Here is a 9359-nt window from a genome sequence, read left to right as displayed (position 1 = left end):
CTACACATTGATGTTGGAGGCGTCGAGGCGGAGAGAGAGTTTGGCCTGTAATGTCGTTTCTCCGGAATAAATAGAACAAAAAAAAAGAAATTAATAGAAAATGCGCAACATTGGTCGCAACAAGACGACATTTCGCGAAGCCTTTCGACCTGCTTCCAAATCCAGGTAGAGTTCCTTGGCAATGCGTGATTCTGATGTCCACCCGCTTCCGGTTCTCGTCCATCTCATCCCATCCGCGTGTCTCCTATTCTCGTAAAAAAAAATAACGATGAAAGCCTAGCGTAATGAAATAAAATACCAAATGCTTGTGACAGTTTCAGCGGTGCAAGTAGACCATGCAGGCCAGGCTCTCTCCCAACCTCAGTCGCGTTCTGGCCATCAACAGGTCAGTACGATAAATGTTATTCCAAGTTATTAATGTATCCGAGCCGCCCGATAGAGCCACGATGTAACGCGTTTAGACGGTGCAAAATGTGTGACTGAGGTTGACAAATGTAATTTATACTCGAAACATTTTTCGTATAAATAGTAAAAATATATCAATCCCGCAAACTGCCTATCTTGCACAAAATAAATGGTTTACGGCAGTGACTTTACAAATAGTGCAATAAATTGTACACAGTGGAAAACATTTTGTATTTATGTTAAAACTGGTCCTTAATAAAAGTTTTATGTTGAATTTTTAACATGTTCACGTATAAATTTAATAATGATTTTATTTGTGTTAAAGTGTTAAAATAATTTATGAATAAGTGAATAAACGATATAAAAATAATGTATTTTAAAATGTAAATATAACATCTTAAATTCTAAAATAAATGAGTAAAATACGTATTAATTTAACATATTATAAATGTTAATTTTTCTTGAAAAAATATACTTCCACTATTTGCTCACAAACTGTATCAATATTATATTTTTAATATTAATTTTTTTATATAATATTTGTATTACTTTCTAACATTAATTTTGTATTAAATTAACACAAAATTTTGACTGTTTGAGACACGTGAAATGTATTAAATTAAATTCAGCACAAATTTTCCAACTGTGTACTTGTTCAGTAAATAAATTCTGATAAATTAAATTTATTTTTGAAATCAAAATGTATGATTAAATAATAACTGAATAATTATATCGGATACACGTCTTAATTTTACCGCAATTTTAACTAACATGTTGCCTACGTGGGTCTATCGGACGTCCGCATTTCATTGGAGTAATCAGTGATTGCGTAATAATAATTTACGAAACGTACAAAACGCACTGTGAGTCTCTAACAGAGAGAGAACTTACAATGTGCTTTGATAAATTTCGCGTTACGATGAACGGCATTCGGCGCACCGCGGGGGTTGAAAGAAACTTTTCCACCCACGACGACGCGAATTTGTCTCCCCGCGTGACACTATTTCCTTTTCTCTTGTCATCTTCGAAACAACCTGCGGAGGGCCGCAAGTGGAATAAGTACGAAGAATGGTCATATCCCACGAGAGAAAAGACAGCATGAGGGTGCTTGATTGGTAGAAAAGGTGGATGAGGTGAAACTTTAAATCGCTGTAATTCGTTTTCATGGCTTCCCTCGTCCCGCTAAACCCTTCGCCGAACAGTGGTCTCAGCATCCTGATTACTTTTCCAAGCCCCTTCGAACCGCACACGAGCGTTCTTGTTTTTTCTCTTCCGTCTTGCCCCAACCACTCTATACACGCGCGCGACTTTTTGTCGCCTGCGAAATTAGTCCTTGAATCAAATCCCCGCCTGCCACCATGCGGAATCATTTTTTTGTCACGGTAATTCGAAACCGCGGGCTGATGCTTGTTTTAAATTTCCTTCCGAGTCTTAATCGGTGCATGTGCTACCCCTCAAGTTCTTCGCTTGCACGCGACCCACCCTTCAACGCATCGCGCTCATTGCTAATTTGCATCCATGCAAGATGTATTATTGTTCCTAGCATGAGTCGTGAAAGCAGCAAAACTCCTGTGGCTGATTAGACATCCATCCTCAGAGAAAAAAATATTTAGTAGTAATAAAACTATAAAGGTGACAACAACTGGTCAAGTTTTATATGTACAATTAATGTGTACAATTGAATAAACTATAGTTGTCGCAATTATAAAATGGTTATATGCACTGAAAAAAATGATGAAACCAGAAGATTCTGATTCGTCCACTTTCAAGTAGAATTCCAACCAGACAGTGCACTTTTATAGTTGCAACTACTACGTTTTTTTCTGAATACCGTTTTTTTAAATTTAGCAATATTATTATTGTGTAAGAAATATATATGTCTTATGAATGAACAACACATGACAACACCCGAACAACACATGAACAACACCCGATCGTAAAAGAATAGAAAACAAATCATTTTTAAACCAAACATTGAAACTTGTATAAAATTCTCAGAATTAATCTAATTTGTATGACTGAGACTATGAGCAGAAGTATTTGCACGAAATAAAGCGAAACATATTTACGAATATACTTAGCATACTAGATTTCATTGTTACAAAGCACGTTTAAACGATCGTAGCGATGAATAAATGGTCATAGCAAAGCATCACTTGACTATATGGATGAACGTAACCTAAAAAATCGATAGTTATAAATGTACTGCCTTTGTGGATACAGAACTGTATCGTTCGGTTGCTCAATGATTTATATCCCTGCTTATGAACCGCATCGATTTCTCCAGATATACCAACGTTACGCCTATATAATTTTATACATTTATCGCGCAAATATTCGGTTAGTTTCGTACCATTTCGATCGTTACAGCGTAAGATTTATCGCGATGTACGTTTAATCTTTCATTTTATTAATATTTTATTATAGATATTTCAACATGTTAAATAATTCAGAAATATTTAGATCTTGAATAATAGAATACTTTTTACTAAATACGACTACCGTCTTTTCTTACATTTAAAATAACAAAATTAAAATTTTCATGTCTGCCATAATTTCTGTTTCTTAAAATTTTCTTATATTTTATGATTACACTTTAGAAAATTTCAAAAATAATAACAAATTTACTATACTTGTATTTCGTGTATATCGTTCTCCATCCAGCGATACAAAAATTCAATAATGACATTCTACGACCGTGCTGTACACTACCCGGGACGACTATTCGCGAACTCGCATTTCGCACGATATTTCAAATAGTTTCCGCGCTTGACGGGCATCCAATTACACCCGGCATCGTCATTATCACCCGGTCACGGTATACCATCGCACTGAAGTAAGTTCTTCGACAAACTGGAAGAACGGGGTGAAAAGTGGGCGGCCGTCGCGCGGGGGATAATGTCAAGGAGAAGGAAAGTCCGATAATGAGACGTCTTCGCTTTGAAGCCAGGGCAATCCGGGCGAATCGAGGCCGAGGGGGGCGAGGAGGCGAAATGCTCGCGCGGCGCATAGAGATACGTGAACGAGATGCTGTTACCTTCCGGAGGATCCGCGGATCTCATCGCGTTGGTACACTACGATCCGCGAGAGTGACGTATCGACTAAACAATGTGCCACGTTCGAGAAGACACGGTGCCGAGCGTGAAAACGACATCCTGATCGAAATGACTCTCCGCCTCTTCCTCGTCGCCTCGCCCGCCTCGTCCTACGGATGCTCTTCCGTGACTGTTGCGACCGTTGTCTCGGCTACGACGTGTAGCGAAATGTCACGACGAGGCACGCCGGCCCCGGGTTCGTCGCCCGCTCCGGGATTAAATCGTCCCGAATAAATGTTTCGAACAGAAAATATTGTTAACACGCTCGCAATGAGGAGAAAAGAAATTTAGGCAGGAAAGCGTCGAGAAGAAGCGAACCTCAAGACTTTTTGCTTATTTTTCATTGCGTTATTCCCTGTGCCAGACGATGTAGTTTGTTTTATACGAAATGGCTACGAAATTGTAGAATTTTCTTTTATCATTCACTACTCTAAAGGCGATTTTTTTACGTAATATCGTTCGTTAATCATTTTTTACTCTTCAACAAATGTTTAATTTTTTTTTCATTGTAAATCGCGCACAAAGGAAACTATAAAATTGAAATAATCAAGTGTCGGGAACATTCCATTCGAATAATTACAGTAAAGGAACCACGTGAGTAAAATGTAGGATTAAAAAACTAAATTTTATTAGCATCTTGTAATCTTAATTTTTTAAACATTTTATTTCTATTTATAGCTCTAAAATTATCGATATCTTTATTGTATACGAATGATACCTCCTTTATGTTTTAACAATTCATAGACACCTTGTCTATAATTTACTTGTCTATAATTATCCATAATGAATATTCTCGTCTATCGTGTTCAAGGGAATAATTTTCTCCACTACGCCCTCTCTACTTTTTTCACGCAAGGGTTCTCTAGTTTATTAGAAAGATGAGGATAAAGGCGTGCGATTCTTTTATTCGTATATTCGGTATAAGAGACTCGTTGCACATGATCGTCACGGCGAAAGACTACTACGAACTGTGTGCAAGGTCAGGGGTCATCCCTGACCCTGCCACTTTTCGAACCCTCTTGAAAAAAGTCCGTAATGATCTCTCGTGACATAAAGCTATTTTTTTGTCGCCTCCTACTTGCATCCACCCTACACCCGCAAATGACATGCCCTCGCGATACAAAGAATAAAGGGGCATATAATCGGAGCGCGTATGTAAAACCACAGGGGAGGAAACTCAACCCTCGATCCTCCACGTGGTGTATCGGTAATAACAACTCTTCAAATACGCACGCGAGTAGTGATCTACATTTCTTTCCTTTTGTCTACAATTGCGGGAGAAAAGGATTAATAAGATTATTTACCTTTTAAATTTTGAAAAATGTTTTCCAAGAATTTCTACACTTTAAATATTGAATACATGGAAGGTTGACCATGGAAGGTTTATAATTCTTCTTATACGTATCTGTAGCAACCGAATTTTTTAACATTGCAATAATAATAATTGTGCATTATCAAAGTTACACGAATTCAGAGAAAAATGTATCGATATCTATATTTTTATTCGCTAATAAATATCACGGATCATCGATACTGACAAACTATCGCAAAGTGCTTCTTAAATATTAACATTTATTATCTCCTTCGCATTTATCATTATATGAGTTGCAGAAAAAACGAGCAGAGTCAGTGGGAGCCGCCGATAAAAGTTTTAGTTTTCCAATGATTGATTCCCATACGCAACATGTCATTCGCTGAAATGACGATCGCTCGCTAGAGAAAGAAATAAAGAAATAACGCGAAAAGTTTCCACCGTCATTCAGTGTCCCCCGTTTTCGAGATGACCTGTCATCGGCTCAACCTTCGCGATATAACCTTAGTTTCACTTCGTCATTATTTATAACGAAGTCATAAGTTTATGTCTACGGAGGACACGAACAGGATAAAAAATAATAGATTTAGTAAAGATAAGAAACTTTGATATGTTTTTGAAAAATTTTTTTAATCTTTAATTTTATATCATAATTAATGTCTCGCTTTTATTATATATCACGTAATAAATAATATTATTAACAATTTGTTTTAGATTAACTATAGATATTTTTATCTATATTTTGTAATACTGATAATAATTAATTAAAGTATATATTTTCTATTATATTTTCCTCTCTCATATTATTCTATCTGTGAATAAAAATATATTTCAGCAGGAAAACGCACGTACACAATTTCGATAAAACACCGCGTGTAAAGCAGTCCGTCCAAAGTATCCCGCTTCTACCCCACGTGAGATCATCGCCTACCCCTCATTCCGACTTTTCTCACTACGCTCGCCTATCACGCATGGTTATTAACGTAAAAAAAGGGCGCGCATTAACGCTACCCTCCCGGTTACCACTCCACCTCGGCGCAATAAATATAAAAAACAACCCTCACCCCTAAGATACCCTCTATCATCCGTGCCTGAAACGTGCCGCGTGAAAAACACAATTCGAAACCGACATATGGAGTCCCATTGGGTCAATGGCATTGACGAATCTGCGTTTGGAAAAAAAATTGATTTTGAGGTAGTTAATGTTGCGCGACGTCGCCTTACTGTAGCCTTACTACAAAAATCAGTTCCAATATTCCCAGTATTTTACACATTTTTTACTCAAATATATCACTGTCGTAATTTATATAACATATAAATTACTGACTATATTATATAATATTATTCATTTTTTATCGTCATTTATTATCCAAATACGTACGATAAAAACACTATTATGAGAATTTGATCAGCGATGCTTGTTCGCTTTTAGAAATATTTAATGCAGATACACCAAATTATTGATAACCTACTAACCAATTAAAAGTCAATGAACGACTTGCAAAGCATAAGTGTAAAATAATGGCGGAAAATACCACGTAGTTCCATTCTTCGTACGACGCGAGGAAAGGGCTCAATAGATGGAAAAATCGCCCTTTCCACGTACTTGTACGTGTTGCCAGGGGCGATAATAAAAAATAACCAAGATATACAGCGTAGCCAGCCGTGCCTTCAGGGGCATAACTCCGCTAATATACCCTACTGAAACCTATTCTTTGCTCCACTCTTTTTGCCCCTCTCCCTCCTCTCGCTCCCCGGTGCCGTCTCCGACCCTTAGACCATCTCGCTGTTAACGCGGCTGAGAGGGCGGCCCTTCGCATTAAGATCTACGCGCAAGACGCGATATCCGTAAACTTCCTGCCGCGAGAGATCGCAGCGAGTTATCTCGTATACGAAACGCCCACGACTTATGCGAGACAGATTCGTGTTACAGTTGATTATGTTTGATAACGTAGCCTTATTTAAAAGTGATTACATTAATTTGGCCGTAATTAAATAACCCGTCAACTCTACTGAAAATATTTTAGCATCATCGCATTTGATTATATACATATACATTTTGGCATTAGAAGAGTCAAACAAACGAATATGTTTAAACAATTAGTTTACTATTAAATCTACATTTCTAAAATTAAAAATATAGATTTAATAATCAAAATAATGAATGTTCAGTATAAATGTTAGGTATAGGTACAGTGAATTTCTAGATAATTAAGCGAAGAAAAAGAGAACGTCCATAGATTCGAACGGGAACGTTGCGCGTAAAATGAAACTTTTTCGCTTTCGATCAGCAATTTTAGCGTGAGATCTTTGCTTCTGACTTCTCCCAAGCGATGCCAGTATTAATTACGGGCGTGTAACTGGAGCGCAGGAAAGAACGGAGATAGCGTCGTTGGTCGAGGGCTACGGAAAGAAACGGCCGTCGCGGAGTCATAAACGTGAGTTATGTCAGCAGTTAGATAGTTGAATCTCGGTATTCCGTGGCGCGCTTTCGGTCCGTTAATATCTTCATTACTAAATCATCCTCGTCTCTCCCCGAGATTCTTCTCTCCTTGCGCGTACACAGGCATGTGCGCCTATACACGCTTGCACGCATACACGCGTGTACACGCAGCACGTGTAAGTAGACCAGAAGGCAATTTCTGGATATGGTCCTAAGTACCACCATTTTCATCCGCGGCACATCTCTCCTTTATACCACCGCTCGATAAGGTCAATGGCAGAGGTGAACTTATACAGCTTAAGTTCTTCGCGAGATTTCGCAACGCGGGTTATACTATCAGCTACAACCCAATTGACTTCAACTAAACGTAAATAACATGTATATTATTATTTCGTATTCAATAATATCTATAAATGTAATATAACATATGGTGTTACGTAACAGTTATATTAAGTGATTAATAAATTTTTGTTCTATCTCCTAGTGGTGAATAATAAAATAAAAACGAAAAATGAGATCATTTTCAAAGATTAATTTTACTTCTTCAGGGACAGTAAAAAGAACTGTTTATTACATGTCAGGATTATTATGTATTGCCAAAGTTTCATAATTTTTTGAATTTACAAGGTAGAGGTCTTCTTTTGTGAGAATGCATATTTATAACGCTGATATAATTAATTGCGAAATAACTATGACAGTCGCAATATTAAAATTTATAACTCGGTATTAAATTTTGTAACTTCTACTATATATAACTCGTTATACAAAATAAATAATTCAGAAACTTTTCCTCTCTTTCTTTTTCTCTTTTCTCGTGTCGTAATCTGATTAAACATTAAGTGCAAGACGCGCCTTTTTCTCACCGTTAAGACAAACCGTGCACGTAGTACTTAAGAATTTTGGCGATCTACCTAATCGTGACTCACGTCTCTCTTACCCGAGTGATACACCGAAAAGTCATGACGAACGGACGTGCCATGGCAATGCGAATGACAAGAAAGGAGCGGCGCATTTGAATTTCTTCCCCCCCCCCCCCCCCCCCTCTCTCTCTCTGTTTCTTTTTTCGGGTCTTCTGTCTTCTTGCTCCCGTCTGTTCCAGCTACTGTTGCGAATGTGCTTTCTACCAAGAATTAAACTGGCGACCTTAAATTAAACCGTCCGTACGGGCGGGTCGTAGGGCCTGACACTCACGATAATTCACGTCGACCCACGTTGACGGTTGAGCCGTGTCGCATACAAATGGCGAAAATTCGTATGGTCGTTACCTCTGGATAAAACGAATGAAAAAAAAGAATGCCGGCACGGACTCGCGAACGAAAATAAAGAGGCAGGGAGAACGGCCGGGGTAACGTTATGTGCAATGAATACTGTTGAGAATGAGTATCCTGAAATGTAGTTAAATGCTTATTAGCTTTCTACGATCGTAGCCACGATTAATTATCACGAGATTGAAAGATATTAAAAAATTCTTCTTGCTGAAGGCATTTCAAAAAAATATTACAAATTTTAATAATGTGCTCATATACTGTGCATTATTTTTTAATGTTTCGGAGAATATGTTTTATGTAAGAAGCTGCAACACAATTTTAATTAAATATTTGCTGCAGAATTAATTACTAATTAATTATTATCATTAGATTGATCAAATTTGATAATAATGATTGCATTTAATATTTTATCGCTATAAAAGTCTTTTATATACTTAATATGTGAGCTTTTATATAAAAGTCGCGTAATTATGATTGAGATGAGTTTGTATGTCGCTTCTAGGAAATTTAATACTTATAAATCCGCAAACACATACTTGTAGTTGCGAATGGGAAGAATCACGCGGCACGGCGTGCAAATTGAAACTTACAGCAAGTCCTTTAAAAGTTATCGCGAAGGGGACGGCGGGATCTTTCCTCGGTCGAAGGAATAGAAAAGATCGCGTTAACGACGTGCTCGACAATTAACCCCAGCCGGAAGGGCGGAGGACTTTCCGGCTCGGTACGGCAAGCAAGCTGGGACAATTAATTAATGCCAGCTCGCTCGCTTAATTCGGGGCGCAAACGAGTTGGATCCTCGGCTTACCGGAGCATACCGGTAGCTTCTGGCTCCTGGT

The 9359-nt window shown here is 37.8% G+C and overlaps 1 protein-coding gene across 1 annotated transcript in view; it reads left to right on the top strand.

The window, feature by feature from the left end:
• Positions 1-339: 339 nt before the first annotated feature.
• Positions 340-9359, top strand: part of zfh2 (Zn finger homeodomain 2) — a 30223-nt gene continuing 21203 nt past the window's right edge. The window contains exon 1 of the mRNA XM_018518214.1: positions 340-385. The gene's annotated coding sequence lies outside the window, so the exon portion shown is untranslated. The remainder of the gene's footprint in view (positions 386-9359) is intronic.

Source organism: Trachymyrmex cornetzi, unplaced genomic scaffold (assembly GCF_001594075.2).
Source record: "Trachymyrmex cornetzi isolate Tcor2-1 unplaced genomic scaffold, Tcor1.1 scaffold748, whole genome shotgun sequence".
In the NCBI taxonomy this organism is placed as follows: Eukaryota; Metazoa; Arthropoda; class Insecta; order Hymenoptera; family Formicidae; genus Trachymyrmex; species Trachymyrmex cornetzi.
The sequence above is the reverse complement of the archived record's forward strand: the minus strand, read 5'-3'. Positions and strand labels throughout refer to the sequence as shown.